We start from the raw sequence: 18,927 nt of genomic DNA, 5'->3' as shown, positions 1-18,927 counted from the left end.
ATTTTCTTTCATATTTAGTATTCTTTTAAAAAACAGTAGACATCATTTGTACTTTTACTTCCACAGTGAGGAGCAGTTATGATTTCTTGCCTGTGGTAAAAGGACTCCTTTTCACTGAAACCATAATAAATATTCCATAACAATTTGTAAACAGAATGAAAGTCCAAGAACCACAGTCTTAAGGTGTCCATGATCTAGCCACAGTTATCTTTAAAACTTTCTCACTCACTTTTTTCCTTCATATCAAATTATTACCTTTGTCACAAATACATTTTGGATCATAGATGTCAAGACAAGAGTCTATATGGGATCGGGACTAAGGCCAGGTCAAAATAAAAGTGGGAGAGTCTGGATTTTCTAAGAATGAGAACACAAGTTCTTGTCACCGTATTAACTACATTCAATTCAATAAGTCAGCGAAGATCTGGACAAAACCAAGGAACAGGGAACCATTTGATATCTTTATTGGTGCTTGTCTTCTTGCCCACTTTCCCACTCTCCCAGTTCCCCACAGGGTTTGTAAACTACCTGTGTCTGTCATGGAGGTGCCCCATTCGGATCTCACTTCAGGAAAACCTGCTGCACAGTGTATAGCTGATGGACAGCTTCTAGTTTACACATTTTTGGATCTACCCCATAGTTCACTCCAGGCTTTGCTTTTGTAGGGCTGCTCCCAGCCAGGAGCTGAAGACAATAGGGATATTAGGACCAGACCATTCCTGCCTGAAGTGGATTCCTCCAATGGTAGCAATGGTCCAGGGTCTCCTACTCCTACAAATATTCCCAGCCAATATCTGTACATAGTGGGGTTACTCGAACAAGGCCATTTCTGCCTGAGGTGGGATTTTTTAACAGTAAACTCTGGGAATTCCCCATCAGCGTGGCCAGAACTTTTGAAAAACTGTATTGTGACTTGAGGTTCTTCCTACCAGATTTGTCCTTCCTCCCTCCTTTCATAGGTATCAGACTCACATTGAAATCAGAAGACACTCTTTGAACACACTTGCTCCCTCTCCATTTATATTTCATAAGTGTTGTTATAGGTTGAACTGTGTCCCCTCAAAAGATATGTTGGAGTTCTAACCCCTGGTACCTGTAAATATGATCTTATTTTGAAATTGGGTCTTTGAAGGTATAATCAAGTTAGGATGAGGTCATTAGGGTGGGTCCTTAATCCAATAAGACTGCTGTCCTTATAAGAAGAGGGAAATTTGGAAGACAAAGAGGGAAGAAAGTCACATAAAGACAGAAGCAGGGATTGGAGTTACGATACCACAAGCTAAGGAAAGACTGGGGCTACCCGAAGCAGGAAGAGATGAGGAAGGATTCTCCCCTGAAGGCCTTGGAGGAAGCATGGCCTTACCAATGCCTTGATTTCAGACTTCTAGCCTTCAGAGCTGTGAGACAATGAATATGTTGTTTTAAGCCACCCAGTTTGTGATACTTCATTATGGGAGTCCTAGGAAACTAACACAAGTATTTCCCCCCAAATAAATGTCTTGCATATCTAGCCCTATTTGGGGGCTATATCTGATTCCTGGGGTTCCCTAACTGTGACACATATATTGTTAGGGGATAGAAACAGTCTGACATGATGACCCATGGAAGTGGGGGGAGAGGTAAGGGGGAGAAGTGAAAAGACTCCAAAGATTTTCACTTCTTCTTAATGCCAAAACTTTTTCTTCCATGAAGTCTTCTGTGAACCTTGAGATGAATGAGATCTTACCTCCACCAAATCTAGCCAGTGTCTTTATAACTCTGGAGGCATACACCATTTTATATCTTGAATTTTTTTGTACATATCTTAATGAAATTCCAATTCAAAACTTGTACATATTATTTCAAAAGTGATATTATGGGGCTTCCCTGGTGGCGCAGTGGTTGAGAGTCCGCCTGCCGATGCAGGGGACACGGGTTCGTGCCCCGGTCCAGGAAGATCCCACCTGCCGCGGAGCGGCTGGGCCCATGAGCCATGGCCGTTGAGCCTGCACGTCCGGAGCCTGTGCTCCGCAATGGGAGAGGCCACAACAGTGAGAGGCCCACATACCGCAAAAAAAAAAAAAAAAAAAAAAAAAGTGATGTTATGTTCTTATGTGAATCAGTAGATCTGATTCTTTAAAATATTTACTGTAGAACTTAATGTGTGACATCCAGCAAAAACTAGTTTTATCTGTTTTCAGATAAATGAGAATGGCATTAATATGGGGTTCTGAGATGCTGGGATGATGAGTTGTGAGATCTTGGAACAATCTATTTTAATTTGTGGTATGATGTAGTGCATTAGATACATTAGGATATGGGGTGATAAATTTATATAGATTCTTTAAAATAAAGCGTAAAGAATACATAAAATTAATGTTTCTCTCTTATCCAGTCCAGTTACGACTTGTGGTTTTTTATTGAGCTATCTACATTCTCTCACATCATTTCTTAATTATTTCAAGCAAGCATCTTTAAAATCACTGGTGAGGAACACTGGACTGTGCCCATGAAATAGAGGACAACTCTTTGGCAGTTAGGGACATTTGCATTGTCATCATTAGTATGCTTTGCAAGTGAGCAAATTCACCCAAACAAAAATTAGGCTAATCATTCTTGATTTTCTTCTCTCAAAAGCCATTGTCACATATTCACCTGTAACATATACTACTATTTGGATCTACAATAGATTTGTCAGGATTTTCACTTAAGATGCATACTAATGTCATCCAACTCTCACAGGGCAATTGATACCCATTTCTTGTTAGAAATGTTGTTCATATGAAAAATATTTTCTGCTAATAAAGTATTGGTATATATTACCATATACCATATAGACATATTATATACCACATATATATAAGCATGTAATAAAGGCATATTTATATAATGTAATAAAGGCATACTTAATTGTGGATCAAGATGGAATGTACTTCACGTATGGAGAACCAGTATAACCTATATCTCTAATAACCAGTTTTTCTTTTTTTTTCAAGATTTACATTTTTAAGTATGCAGAACGGATTATGAAATATCTGAGAAATAATGATCTATCCAAAAATTATGTTATTACCTCACATTGTCAATAAGCTTGAATTCCTATGCAAAACCAAAAATGATTTTCTTAAAAATAGAATGAGCTTCAGCTGGTTTAATCAAAAGTATCAGTATCTTAAAAAAAAAAAAAAAATTAGAGTCCCTTGTTGAAACATTGGTCATGTTCCATAGCTGATCATAAGAAATTAGCAAACTGCAAATGCTAAACCTTAAAAATTCAGCTTTGCCATGGGGAGAGCATTCACACATGAGTAGGAAATGCATTTATTTTATAAATATATATATATATTTTTTTTTTTCTTTTTTTTTTGCGGTACGCGGGCCTCTCACTGTTGTGGCCTCTCCCGTTGCAGAGCACAGGCTCCGGATGCGCAGGCTCAGCGGCCATAGCTCATGGGCCCAGCCGCTCCACGGCATGTGGGATCCTCCCAGACCGGGGCACGAACCCGTGTCCCCTGCATCAGCAGGCGGACCCTCAACCACTGCGCCACCAGGGAAGCCCAGGAAATGCATTTTTAAATTCCTACACTGAAACTCAAAGATCCTTGTTTTGCTGAAGGAAATTGCTACTGGGATTCAGATGAGAGTAAGACCTTTACAAGGGAGTCTACACCACTGCAGTGGACTTCCTTAGACAACATGTGGAGGAAATGTTCAAAGAGGATTTACATGACTCTCGGGGGAAAAGGGTTTTGAGAAAGGCTTATTCCCAGGCTACTAACCCCCAAATTCAGACCTAGCTTATGCAGTTTTTGGCAAGCACAGCAGATGGAACTGCTTGCCACTTATCTGACCACTTCCCTTGGTTATAATGGCTGCCCATGGATAGGCAATGTGAGAATTTCAGACCACAATGTCAAAATGGTTTTAATTCCGCTTAATCTAAACCTAATCAAGGGAACTCTCTGTTTAGCACTTAAGTCAAGTAGACTCAGAAGGGATTGCAGGCAAAGTGGCTAGCTCCCTTCATTCATTGGTTTCACTCCTTTGCTTTGAGCAAATTTTCAGCCTGAACCAGTTCTCTAACAACATTCCTTAGTTTGTATCTCTCATCTGCACATATTTAATTAGCTGTCTACCTATTTCTCTTGCTAGAGTATTTCTTTTCCTCTTGGTTGATGTTACTAAACTCCTTACTATAATATATACAACTGTGTAGTTCAGTGATTCTCAATTAGAAGTAATTTTGCCCCCAAGGAGACAACCTGTAACTGGGTAGGAACCTATGGGACCTTTCCAGGACAGACCCCCCCCCCCAAGGTCTTCCACCTGCCTCTTGTTTGTAGAAAAACTTTAGCCTCCTAGGCCTTCCCTGAGTTCCAAAGAACAATTTTAATGAGACAAATAAGAAAATGAAGAAACAAAGGAAAACAGTCAAGCAAGACAAAATAATAATAGTTTAGCCATTAAACAAAGTCAAGGACTTTTAGTTCCTTCCCAGGGGCTATAGATAATATTCTCAGCCATATCCTTTTTTTTTTGTTGTTGTTGTTGTTGCTTTTGCAGTACGCGGGCCTCTCACTGTTGTGGCCTCTCCCGTTGCGGAGCACAGGCTCCGGACGCGCAGGCTCAGCGGCCATGGCTCAAGGACCCAGCCGCTCCGCGGCATGTGGGATCTTCCCAGACCGGGGCACGAACCCGTGTCCCCTGCATTGGCAGGCAGACTCTCAACCACTGCGCCACCAGGGAAGCCCTCTCAGCCATATCCTTGAGCTATTTTGCAGATACTGAAACACCCAGCAGGTGGAAGAAGTTAACTTCATGCTGACCACAAGCAAGTAGACCCCAGAATGATTGGAACCAGAAGGTTGATAATGTTGACTCTGATTACCTCACCACTAACCAATCAGAAGAATGTCCACTAGCTGATCATGTACCTGTAACCCTCTATCTCACCCTGTCTTTAAAAACCTTTCTGTGAAAGCCATCAGAGAGCTCAGGTCTTTTGAGCATTTGCCCCACCATACTCCTTGCTTGGCCTTGTAATAAAGGCTGCACTTTCCTTCACCACAACCCAGAGAGTGGACCCAAGTTTGGTTTGGTAACAATATGGCAATGTTCAAGGACATTTTTGGTTGTCACAATTTTGGGGATACTACTGGTATCTCGTGGGCAGAGGCCACTGATGCTGCCAAACATCCTACAATGTACAGAATAGCTCCCAAAACAAAGAAGCATTCAGTCTAAAATATCAAGATCACAGAAGTTGAGAAACTCTGATCAATTAGAAGCCATATTGTTTTATTTTTCTAAGTTGTTGTATTTAGCTGTTAATCTCTCTCCCTCAATCACAGTTAATACATGGTTGAACTTCACTAATTTAGCTATTTTATGACTGGCTTATCCAGCTTACTTAACTTTTCAAACTCTGTTGAAGCTAAAAGAAAAACTTTAAATCTCACCAGCCTATACCACAGCTATATCACTTCAACACATCTGATAATTCTGTGTGTCTTTTTTTTCTCCCATTTTAATTTTTATTTATTTTTAACATCTTTATTGGAGTATAATTGCTTTACAATGGTGTGTTAGCTTCTGCTTTATAACAAAGTGAATCAGTTATACATATACATATGTTCCCATATCTCTTCCCTCTTGTGTCTCCCTCCCTCACACCCTCCCTATGCAAACCCTCTAGGTGGTCACAAACCACCGAGCTGATCTCCCTGTGCTATGCGGTAGCTTCCCACTAGATATCTATTTTATGTTTGGTAGTGTATATATGTCCATGCCACACTCTCACTTTGTCACAGCTTACCCTTCCCCCTCCCCATATCCTCAAGTCCATTCTCTAGTAGATCTGTGTCTTTATTCCCATCTTACCCCTAGGTTCTTCATGACCTTTTTTTTTTTCTTCTTAGATTCCATATACATGTGTTAGCTATGGTATTTGTTTTTCTCTTTCTGACTTACTTCACTCTGTATGACAGATTCGAGGTCCATCCACCTCACTACAAATAACTCAATTTCGTTTCTTTTTATGGCTGAGTAATATTCCATTGTATATATGTGCCTCATCTTCTTTATCCATTCATCTGTTGATGGACACTTAGGTTGCTTCTGTGTCCTTGCTTTTGTAAATAGCGCTGCAATGAACATTTTGGTAAATGACACTTTTTGAATTATGGTTTTCTCCAGTATATGCCCAGTAGTGGGATTGCTGGGTCGTATGGTGGTTGTATTTGTAGTTTTCTAAGGAACCTCCATACTGTTCTCCATAGTGGCTGTATCAATTTACATTCCCACCAACAGTGCAAGAGGGTTCCCTTTTCTCCAACCCACTCCAGCATTTATTGCTTCCAGATTTTTTGATGATGACCATTCTGACTGGTGTGAGATGATACCTCATTGTAGTTTTGATTTGCGTTTCTCTAATGATTAATGATGTTGAGCATTCTTTCCTGTGTTTGTTGGCAATCTGTATATCTTCTTTGGAGAAATGTCTATTTAGGTCTTTTGCCCATTTTTGGATTGGGTTGTTTGTTTTTTTGTTTTTGAGCTGCATGAGCTGCTTGTAAATTTTGGAGATTAATCCTTTGTCAGTTGCTTCATTTGCAAATATTTTCTCCCATTCTGAGGTTTGTCTTGAGGTTTGTATTTTTTATGGTTTCCTTTGCTGTGCAAAAGCTTTGAAGTTTCATTAGGTCCCATTTGTTTATTTTTGTTTTTATTTCCATTTCTTTAGAAGGTGGGTCAAAAAGGATATTACTGTGATTTATGTCATAGAGTATTCTGCCTATGTGTTCCTCTAAGTGTTTGATAGTGTCTGGCCTTACATTTAGGTCATTAATCCATTTTTAGTTTATTTTTGTGTATGGTGTTAGGGAGTATTCTAATTTCATTCTTTTACATGTAGCTGTCCAGTTTTCCCAGCACCACTTATTGAAGAGGCTGTCTTTCTCCTTTATGTATTTTTTTTTTTTTTTTTTTTTTTTTTGCGGTATGCGGGCCTCTCACTGTTGTGGCCTCTCCCGTTGCGGAGCACAGGCTCCGGACGTGCAGGCTCAGCGGCCATGGCTCACGGGCCCAGCCACTCCGCGACATGTGGGATCCTCCCGGACCAGGGCACGAACCTGCGTCCCCTGCATCAGCAGGCGGACTCTCAACCACTGCGCCACCAGGGAAGCCCTATGTATTTTTTTTATTAGTTTCTGCTTTATAACAAAGTGAATCAGTCATACATGATGTATCATCTGTTCCCATATCCCTTCCCTCTTGCTTCTCCCTCCCTCCCACCCTCCCTATCCCACCCCTCCAGACGGTCACAAAGCACCGAGCTGATCTCCCTGTGCTATGCAGCTGCTTCCCACTAGCTATTTACCTTACGTTTGGTAGTGTATATATGTCCATGCCTCTCTCTCGCTTTGTCACAGCTTACCCTTCCCCCTCCCCATATCCTCAAGTCCATTCTCAAGAAGGTCTGTGTCTTTATTCCTGTTTTACCCCTAGGTTCTTCATGACATTTTTTTCCTTAAATTCCATATATATGTGTTAGCATACGGTATTTGTCTTTATCTTTCTAACTTACTTCACTCTGTATGACAGACTCTAGGTCTATCCACCTCATTACAAATAGCTCAATTTCATTTCTTTTTATGGCTGAGTAATATTCCATTGTATATATATGTGCCACATCTTCAATATCCATTCATCCGATGATGGACACTTAGGTTGTTTCCATCTCCAGGCTATTGTGAATAGAGCTGCAATGAACATTTTGGTACATGTATCTTTTTGAGTTATGGTTTTCTCAGGGTATATGCCTAGTAGTGGGATTGCTTGGTCATATGATAGTTCTATTTTTAGTTTTTTAAGGAACCTCCATACTGTTCTCCATAGTGGCTGTACCAAGTCACATCCCACCAGCAATGCAAGAGTGTTCCCTTTTCTCCACACCCTCTCCAGCATTTATTGTTTCTAGGTTTTTTGATGATGGCCATTCTGACTGGTGTGAGATGATACCTCATTGTAGTTTTGATTTGCATTTCTCTAATGATTACTGATGTTGAGCATTCTTTCATGTGTTTGTTGGCAGTCTGTATATCTTCTTTGGAGAAATGTCTATTTAGGTCTTCTGCCCATTTTTGGATTGGGTTGTTTGTTTTTTTGTTATTGAGCTGCATGAGCTGCTTATAAATTTTGGAGATTAATCCTTTGTCAGTTGCTTCATTTGCAAATATTTTCTCCCATTCTGAGGGTTGTCTTTTGGTCTTGTTTATGGTTTCCTTTGCTGTGCAAAAGCTTTGAAGTTTCATTAGGTCCCATTTGTTTATTTTTGTTTTTATTTCCATTTCTCTAGGAGGTGGGTCAAAAAGGATCTTGCTGTGATTTATGTCATAGAGTGTTCTGCCTATGTTTTCCTCTAAGACTTTGATAGTTTCTGGCCTTACATTTAGGTCTTTAATCCATTTTGAGCTTATTTTTGTGTATGGTGTTAGGGAGTGATCTAATCTCATACTTTTACATGTCCCTGTCCAGTTTTCCCAGCACCACTTATTGAAGAGACTGTCCTTTCTCCACTGTACATTCCTGCCTCCTTTATCAAAGATAAGTTGACCATATGTCCGTGGGTTTATCTCTGGGCTTTCTATCCTGTTCCATTGATCTACCTTTCTGTTTTCGTGCCAGTACCACACTGTCTTGATTACTGTAGCTTTGTAGTATAGTCTGAAGTCAGGGAGCCTAATTCCTCCAGCTCTGTTTTTCGTTCTCAAGATTGCTTTGGCTATTCGAGGTCTTTGGCTTTTCCAAACAAATGTTGAAATTTTTTGTTCTGGTTCTGTGAAAAATGCCAGTGGTAGTTTGATAGGGATTGCATTGAATCTGTAGATTGCTTTGGGTATTAGAGTCATTTTCACAATATTGATTCTTCCAATCCAGGAACATGGTATATATCTCCATCTATTTGCATCATCTTTAATTTTTTTCATCGGTGTCTTATAATTTTCTGCATACAGGTCTTTTGTCTCCTTAGGTAGGTTTATTCCTAGGTATTTTATTCTTTTTGTTGCAGTGGTAAATGGGAGTGTTTTCTTGATTTCACTTTCAGATTTTTCATCATTAGTGTACAGGAATGCCAGAGATTTCTGTGCATTAATTTTGTATCCTGCTACTTTACCAAATTCATTGATTAGCTCTCGTAGTTTTCTGGTAGCATCTTTAGGATCCTCTATGTATAGTATCATGTCATCTGCAAACAGTGACAGCTTTACTTCTTCTTTTCCAATTTGGATTCCTTTTATTTCCTTTTCTTCTCTGATTGCTGTGGCTAAAACTTCCAAAACTCTGTTGAATAAGAGTGGTGAGAGTGGGCAGCCTTGTTGTGTTGCTGCTCTTAGTGGAAATGGTTTCAGTTTTTCACCATTGAGGACGATGTTGGCTGTGGGTTTGTCATATATGGCCTTTATTATGTTGAGGAAAGTTCCCTCTATGCTTACTTTCTGCAGGGTTTTTATCATAAATGGGTGTTGAATTTTGTCCAAAGCTTTCTCTGCATCGATTGAGATGATCATATGGTTTTTCTCCTTCAATTTGTTAATATGGTGTATCACGTTGATTGATTTGCATATAATGAGGAATCCTTGCATTCCTGGAATAAACCCCACTTAATCATGGTGTATGAGCATTTTAATGTGCTGTTGGATTCTGTTTGCTAGTATTTTGTTGAGGATTTTTGCATCTATGTTCATCAGTGATATTGGCCTGTAGTTTTCTTTCTTTGTGACATCCTTGTTTGGTTTTGGTATCAAGGTGATGGTGGCCTCATAGAATGAGTTTGGGAGTGTTCCTCCCTCTGCTATATTTTGGAAGAGTTTGAGAAGGATAGGTGTTAGCTCTTCTCTAAATGTTTGATAGAATTCACCGGTGAAGCCATCTGGTCCAGGGCTTTTGTTTTTTGGAAGATTTTTAATCACAGTTTCAATTTCAGTGCTTGTGATTGGTCTATTCATATTTTCTATTTCTTCCTGATTCAGTCTTGGCAGGTTGTGCATTTCTAAGAATTTGTCCATTTCTTCCAGTTTGTGCATTTTATTGGCATAGAGTTTCTTGTAGTAATCTCTCATGATCTTTTGTATTTCTGCAGTGTCAGTTGTTACTTCTCCTTTTTCATTTCTAATTCTATTGATTTGAGTCTTCTCCCTTTTTTTCTTGATGAGTCTAGCTAATGGTTTATCAATTTTGTTTATCTTCTCAAAGAACCAGCTTTTAGTTTTATTGATCTTTGCTATCGTTTCCTTCATTTCTTTTTCATTTATTTCTGATCTGATCTTTATGATTTCTTTCCTTCTGCTAACTTTGGGGGATTTTTGTTCTTCTTTCTGTAATTGCTTTAGGTGCAGGGTCAGGTTGTTTACTCGAGATGTTTTCTGTTTCTTAAGGTGGGATTGTATTGCTATAAACTTCCCCCTTAGAACTGCTTTTGCTGCATCCCATAGGTTTTGGGTCGTCGTGTCTCCATTGTCATTTGTTTCTAGGTATTTTTTGATTTCCTCTTTGATTTCTTCAGTGATCACTTCATTACTAAGTAGTGTATTGTTTAGACTCCATGTGTTTGTATTTTTTACAGATCTTTTCCTGTAATTGATGTCTAGTCTCATAGCATTGTGGTCGGAAAAGATACTTGATACAATTTCAATTTTCTTAAATTTACCAAGGCTTGATTTGTGACCCAAGATATGATCTATCCTGGAGAATGTTCCATGAGCACTTGAGAAGAAAGTGTATTCTGTTGTTTTTGGATGGAATGTCCTATAAATATCAATTAAGTCCATCTTGTTTCATGTATCATTTAAAGATTGTGTTTCCTTATTTATTTTCATTTTGGATGATCTGTCCATTGGTGAAAGTGGGGTGTTGAAGTCCCCTACTATGAGTGTGTTACTGTCGATTTCCCCTTTTATGGCTGTTAGTATTTGCCTTATGTATTGAGGTGCTCCTATGTTGGGTGCATAAATATTTACAATTGTTATATCTTCTTCTTGGATCGATCCCTTGATTATTATGTAGTGTCCTTCTTTGTCTCTTCTAATAGTCTTTATTTTAAAGTCTATTTTGTCTGAATTAAGAATTGCTACTCCAGCTTTCTTTTGATGTCCATTTGCATGGAATATCTTTTTCCATCCCCTTACTTTCAATCTGTATGTGTATCTACGTCTGAAGTGGGTCTCTTGTAGACAGCATATATCTGGGTCTTGTTTTTGTATCCATTCAGCCAATCTGTGTCTTTTGGTGGAAGCATTTAGTCCATTTACATTTACGGTAATTATCGATATGTATGTTCCTATTCCCATTTCCTTAATTGTTTGGGGTTCGTTATTGTAGGTATTTTCCTTCTGTTGTGTTTCTTGCCTAGAGAAGTTCCTTTAGTATTTGTTGTAAAGCTGGTTTGGTGGTGCTGAACTCTCTCAGCTTTTGCTTGTCTGTAAACGTTTTAATTTCTCCATCAAATCTGAATGAGATCCTTGCTGGGTAGAGTAATCTTGGTTGCAGGTTTTTCTCCTTCATCACTTTAATTAAATGTCCTGCCACTCCCTTCTGGCTTGTAGAGTTTCTGCTGAGAGATCAGCTGTTAACCTGATGGGGATTCCCTTGTGTGTTATTTGTTGTTTTTCCCTTGCTGCTTTTAATATGTTTTCTTTGTGTTTAATTTTTGACAGTTTGATTAATATGTGTCTTGGCATATTTCTACTTGGATTTATTCTGTATGGGACTCTCTGTGCCTCCTGGACTTGATTAACTATTTCCTTTCCCATAGTAGGGAAGTTTTCAACTATAATCTCTTCAAATATTTTCTCAGTCCCTTTCTTTTTCTCTTCTTCTTCTGGAACCCCTATAATTCGAATGTTGGTGTGTTTAATGTTGTCCCAGAGGTCTCTGAGACTGCCCTCAATGTTTTTCATTCTTTTTTCTTTATTCTGCTTTGCAGTACTTATTTCCACTATTTTGTTTTCCAGGTCACTTATTCCTTCTTCTGCCTCAGTTATTCTGCTATTGATCCCTTCTAGAGAATTTTTAATTTCATTTATTGTGTTGTTCATCATTGCTTGTTTCCTCTTTAGTTCTTCTAGGTCCTTGTTAAATGTTTCTTGCATTTTCTCTATTCTCTTTCCAAGATTTCTGATCATCTTTACTATCATTATTCTGAATTCTTTTTCAGGTAGACTGCCTATTTCCTCTTTATTTGTTAGGTCTGGTGGGTTTTTACCTTGCTCCTTCACCTGCTGTGTGTTTTTCTGTCTTCTCATTTTGCTTATCTTACTGTGTTTGGGGTCTCCTTTTTGCAGGCTGCAGGTTCGTAGTTCCCATTGTTTTTGGTGTCTGTCTCCAGTGGCTAAGGTTGGTTCAATGGGTTGTGTAGGCTTCCTGCTGGAGGGGACTAGTGTCTGTATTCTGGTGCATGAGGCTGTATCTTGTCTTTCTGGTGGGCAGGTCCACGTCTTGTGGTGTGTTTTGGGGTGTCTGTGGCCTTATTATGATTTAAGGCAGTCTCTCTGCTAATGGATGGAGTTGTGTTCCTGTCTTGCTAGTTGTTTGGCATAGGTTGTCCTGCACTGTAGCTTGCTGGTCATTCAGTGAAGCTGTGTCTTGTTGTTGAGATGAAGATCTCTGGGAGATTTTTGCCATTTGATATTACGTGGAGCTGGGAGGTCTCTTGTGGACCAGTGTCTTGAACTTGGCTCTCCCACCTCAGTGGCACAGCCCTGACACCTGGCTGGAGCATCAAGAGCCTTTCATCCACATGGCTTAGAATAAAAGGGAGAAAAAATAGCAATAAAGAAAGAAATAGGATAAAATAAAGTTATTAAAATAACAAATAATTATTAAGAAAAAAAATTTTTTAAGTAAAAAAAATAAAAGAAAAAAAATGAATGGACAGAACCCTAGGACAAATGGTGAAAGCAAAGCTATGCAGACAAAATCTCACACAGAAGCATACACATAAACACTCACAAAAAGAGGAAAAGAGGAAAAAATAATATATCTTGCTCCCAAATTTCACCTCCTGAATTTGTGATGATTTGTTGTCTATTCAGGTATTCCACAGATGCATGGTACATCACGTTGATTGTGGAGATTTAATCCGCCGCTCCTGAGGTTGCTGAGAGAGATTTCCCTTTCTCGTTTGTTCGCACAGCTCCTGGGGTTGAGCTTTGGATGTGGCCCTGCCTCTGCGTATAGGTCGCCTGAGGGTGTCTGTTCTTCACTCAGACAGGATGGGGTTAAAGGAGCAGCTGGTTAGGGATCTCTGGCTCACTCAGGCCGGGGGGAGGGAGGGGTACAGATGCGGGGCGAGCCTGCAGCAGAAGAGGCCAGCGGGATGTTGTACCAGCCTGAGGCACGCCGTGCATTCTCCCGGGGAAGTTGTCCCTGGATCCCGGGACCCTGGCAATGGTGGGCTGCACAGGCTCTGGGGAGGGGAGGTGGGGATAGTGACCTGTGCGTGCACACAGGCTTCTTGGTGGCGGCAGCAGCATCCTTAGCATCCCACGCCCGTCTCTGGGGTCTGCGCTGATAGCCGCGGCTCGCGCCCATCTCTGGAGCTCCTTTAAGCGGCCCTCTTAATCCCCTCTCCTCGCGTACCGGGAAACAAAGAGGGAAGAGTAAGTCTCTTGTCTTTTCGGCAGCTCCAGAGCTTTTCCCGGACTGCCTCCCGGCTAGCCGTGGTGCACTAACCCCTTCAGGCTGTGTTCACGCCACCAACCGCAGTCCTCTGCCTGCGCTCCCACCGAAGCCTGAGCCTCAGCTCCCAGCCCCACCTGCCCCGGCGGGTGAGCAGACAAGCCTCTCAGGGTGGTGAGTGCTGGTTGGCACTGCTTCTCTGTGCGGGAATCTGTCCGCTTTGCCCTCCGCACCCCTGTGGCTGCGCTCTCCTCCACGGCCCCGAAGCTCCCCCCTCTGCCACCCGCAGTCCCCGCCCGCAAAGGGGCTTCCCAGTGTGTGGAAACCTTTCCTTCTTCACAGCTCCCTCCCACTGGTGCAGGTCCCGTCCCTATTCTTTTGTCTCTGTTTTTTCTTTTGCCCTACCCAGGTACGTGGGGAGTTTCTTGCTTTTTGGGAGGTCTGAAGTCTTCTGCCAGCGTTCAGTAGGTGTTCTGTAGGAGCTGTTCCACGTGTAAATGTATTTCTGATGTATCTGTGGGGCGGAAGGTGATCTCCGCGTCCTACTCTTCCACCATCTTCTCCGAGTCTCCCTGTGTGTCTTATGTTGCTATTTTATAACTATCCTTTACAGAATCCTGAAAAAATATTCCAAATGGGATGCAGAAAAGTGATCAAACATGAAGGTGAAACTGGCTCTAGGGAAAAGTTCACTATTAATTATAAACTATTAATAAGGAAGATTTTAAAAATTCCTACATGAATTGTAAATATATTCATTGCTTTTTGCTGAGCACACCTCCACAGAGGATTATCTTAATGACCAGCCTCCATGTGAGCTATGTCAAACTTGGCTGACTTCATTGTTCTCAAAGAAATTCTATACCTTCATCTGCATATTCAATCTATAAAGTTTATCAATCCATACTCAATTTACAATGACACATGCCAGAATTTTGGTCAAATTATCAGAGAATAACACCATGAAGTTTCTGCTATCCAATGCTTATTAAAAACTGTGCTGAAATAAAAATTTGGGAAACCATTTCTACCTAGTCTTCTACATTAGTTTCTCAAAGTGTGGATTCTGAACAATGAGCATACGTATGAAAGTGCAATTTTCTGGGCTTCACTTTAGACCTACTTTACAAGCTTCCCTAGTGGTGGGACTCAGAAAATTACCCTTTAATCCAACTTTCTGGTTATTCTTAGAGACAGTGAAATTTTTAAAACACTGCTGTGGAAATTCAAAATATTACCAAGACAGGTATCAGAAAGATGTGCACTTGAATCATGTAATTTTGACTCATGCAGAAGAAATGCTTTCACTAAACTAAAATTGGTGATATTCCATTATCTTATATCTAGAACCAATATGAAAATAGTCGTAGAAACCACTACAACATTTTTGGTTTGAATATTGTGTTCTGTTTCTCCTGCATCTCTCTGTGTTACCTATATGAAGGCCCATATAAAATGTCTATTTTTAGGGCCTCCCTGGTGGCGCAGTGGTTGAGAGTCCGCCTGCCGATGCAGGGGATACGGGTTCGTGCCCCGGTCTGGGAGGATCCCATATGCCGCGGAGCGGCTGGGCCCGTGAGCCATGGCCGCTGGGCCTGCGCATCCGGAGCCTGTGCTCCGCAACGGGAGAGGCCACAACAGTGAGAGGCCCGCATACCGCAAAAAAAAAAAAAAAAAAAAAAGAAAAAAAAAAATGTCTATTTTTAGAACTCAGTGCTGGAAAGACTGTTTTCAATGAGATGTGGATACACTTTCTCATCATGGACAATGGGAAACAAGTCATTGGTTTACTGATAAATGTTTCAGTTTTCAATGTGGCTGCCTAGAAAATAGAAGTGGAATAAGTACTCAGAGTTATCATCTCTGTATTAAAAATTTTATTTCTCCCCATCCTGCCCTTACCTTCTACTCCAATATGTAACTTCTATAGTTGTCTTCAAAAAAGAACCTGAGGCAAGGATTTGGGTGCACGTGATATTTGGAGACTTGCACTCAGGAGAAAGGGAGTGAAGAAAATGGGAGAGAATGGAGGAAGGTGCTAAGCAAGGATGTGGTCTCAGCTGGAATCTGGCCTCAGCCTGGCTCCACAGAGAGCTCTGGAGTGTAAGTTGCAGCACAGAGTTAAGTGCCACCTAGGGCTAAGATGTCTGTGTTTTGTTATCCCCATGTCAATTACTGGCTGTGGGTCACCCATATTGGGGAAGGGCTGGAGCTGCATAAGGTTGAGGTGTCTTCTAATCTGCATAGGGTTGCTTTCTAGAGAAGCGGGTGGCTGTGAACTGGATCATCCAAAACTCAGAGCAGCTGGGGATGGGCCACTGGCGCACTAACAGCAACGGTGTCCACTAGAGTTGTCATGTATGTTTTCGTTTCTGTTTTTCTATTTTAATGGACGACTTAGTTATACTTCTCCTTTCCAGGAAGAGAAGATGTCCTGGGAACATACGTTAAAATTAACAGAACCAAATGAAGTAGTGTAAGCAGGGCTAAAATAAAGTACACACACAGGGCTTCCCTGGTGGTGCAGTGGTTGAGAGTCCACTTGCCGATGCAGGGGACACGGGTTCGTGCCCCAGTCTGGGAAGATCCCACATGCCGTGGAGCAGCTAGGCCTGTGAGCCATGGCCACTGAGCCTGCGCATCCGGAGCCTGTGCTCCGCAACGGGAGAGGCCACAACAGTGAGAGGCCCGCATACCGCAAAAAAAAAAAGAAAAAAAAAAGTACACACACAAACATATATATATATATATATATATATATATGCTTTGCTGATAAAAACTGTTTACCACAAAGAAAATGTACACAGTAATTACTAGAATACCAGCCCACAAGTAATGCTTGATTAACATTTAGGTTGAAAATATTCTCAGATCTTCTTATTTAACTCATATGAGAGGATTGTTCTGACTTGCATCGAAATACACCTAATCTACGTAACATTTAAAACTGGGTTAATATTTAGAAGGGGAATTTTATTTAACAATATTGACTGTGGTGACATCATTTTCAACGTGCAGACTTCTAACGCCAGTGATTCCCACATTCATTTCTCTTCCCAGGGTCCCTGACCTGAACTCATTTGAGTATTCTAACTGCCCATGGAGGGTTTTCACTTCGGTGACCCAGCAGGTGCCTTCCATTCAAAACCTTCTCCCCCCTCCTCCTAGCCCGCATCTACCCAGTGCCCTCCTGTGGTTCAGACCCAAATCTCTCTCTCAGGGACTTCCTGCCATACTTCTCATCTCATTCCCCTCAGCATCGATTCCACACTTTTGCCAGAGTGATTGTTCTAGAAGTACACATCTATTCACATCGCTCCCTATTTTAAGGTTTGAAATGACTTTCCTACTGCCAAATGCAAAATACTTCTAAAGGGATCACAGTTCTTTCTGAGGAGTCTGGCTCCAGGCCAAGATGCTATGTGTGATCTTTCAGCCCCCAGCGTAGGCAATTTCATGGTTTTGTCTGGCAGTCGTCGTCGTGGAAGCTGCCCTTCCCCCAACCAGAGCACTGTAATCTTCTGCAGAGAGTTGTAGTCAAACACTCAGATTCAGGCACCTCTTATTCAGAGGCCTCCTCCTTGGGGCCTCAACTGAGGTACTTTTTTTCTCCACTCTGACTCAGTAACTTTCCACTGCTAGCCCTTCTCCCTTCCCTTCTGCCTCAGCCTTCCAGGACCATAAACAGGCAAGAGCCTTTTTGTTCAGGGCTCCTCTGCACTGAGACATTCCCTCCATCTGTGCTGCATGTCCATGTCCTGCCATCTCCTAGAAAGCAGACATTTAATTGGCTTAGTATTTCTAGTGACTGGCGCATTAAAAGCTCTTGAAAAATGCTGACTTGGTAAACCATGAACAGAGTAATATTTTCTTTGCGCATACAAAGTAATCACTGAAGAGATTCATACACTTGGCTAATCTGTTTGCATAGATCTAGACCTTGGCAATATTAAACTTTCTCAGTGCATGCATAAACTCTTAATTGTTGCACCTGAGAAACAAAATGGGTTAGATAGATATCCTAATAGTATCTGATGCTATCTTTCCATCTCTAAAATACTTGGGTAATGATAAAATTTGAATCTGCACCAGACATTACCACTTACTAATGCTCATTTAGAATTTTTAATAAAACTCCGAAAACATAGTCTAATATCAATAACATTTAAAAGTCTAAAATGTTTTTTAAACAAAACAAGTAGTATGATAAAAATTGTCTACACACTACTCTTTCTTAATTGTATAGTGTAGAAACAGATACCATCTACGAAAGTCAGGCATCAATGGGATAAAAACTAATGTTTACTCTATGAGTTGATTTCAAAATTATACCATGTAAGTGACTAATGCTCTCAGTTGGATACAGTTCAAGATGTACCCAATAATGTATTTCTTCCCAGACTGCTTATAAATTTAAGCATGAAAAAGCTGAATTTTATTTGGCAAGGATAATAAATGTGCATTTAGCTTTCTACTAATAAAAGGCACCCATTTCCTAGTATTAGCAAATATGATTTACACTTAATTTCTAAACAAATTTTCAGGATTAAATTATAATTGAAAAGCTTTGATAGTATCTATTGGAAGCCAAAATTTGAAAGTGAAAATAATGAAACCCTTGTTTAGAACAAGTAAGAGTGTATAATGACAAACTGCAAGTCTCCTTAGTTGAAGAATTGGTTTTGATTTTTTTATATACAATGAGTAACTAGTACCAGCTTGTCAGTTAATAAGAGAAATATTTGTATCCCATTTACTACTAAGCCAGTAGAAGAGGACAGATAAATGTTTGCAGAGCTGAGAAAATGTGGGATATTTATACTTCAGATGGTTACAATACTTCAGATGGTTACAATAGTTAAGTCCCTGTTTTTATCTCCATTCAGTTATTCATCATGTATTTTTTGAGTACCTACTATATGTACTTTGCTAGTATTTGGAAATAAAAGTACTTTAGTAAGCGAAAACAAATGAATTAGATTCTAGTGGGAAAGATAGATAATCAAGAGGAATAGTGATGAATCTAATCATAAACAGGGAAATAAATAAATAAATATAGAGTGTATTATAAAGTTAACTGAATTGGAGTCAGGGAAAGCTTATCAGAGAAAGTGATACTTAAGCTGAGTTATGAAGAATGAGGAGGATTTTGTTAGGTGAAAAAAAAGTTGAGGAAAAAGAGAGCAAGCATTCCAGGCATAACTTCATGGAAAAAGACAAATCCATTGGGGCTGGGATACAGAGAGGTAGAGAGTGATACAATATGAGCTC

Source organism: Mesoplodon mirus (assembly GCF_964341445.2).
Source record: "Mesoplodon mirus genome assembly, chromosome: 3".
In the NCBI taxonomy this organism is placed as follows: domain Eukaryota; kingdom Metazoa; phylum Chordata; class Mammalia; order Artiodactyla; family Ziphiidae; genus Mesoplodon; species Mesoplodon mirus.
The sequence above is the reverse complement of the archived record's forward strand: the minus strand, read 5'-3'. Positions refer to the sequence as shown.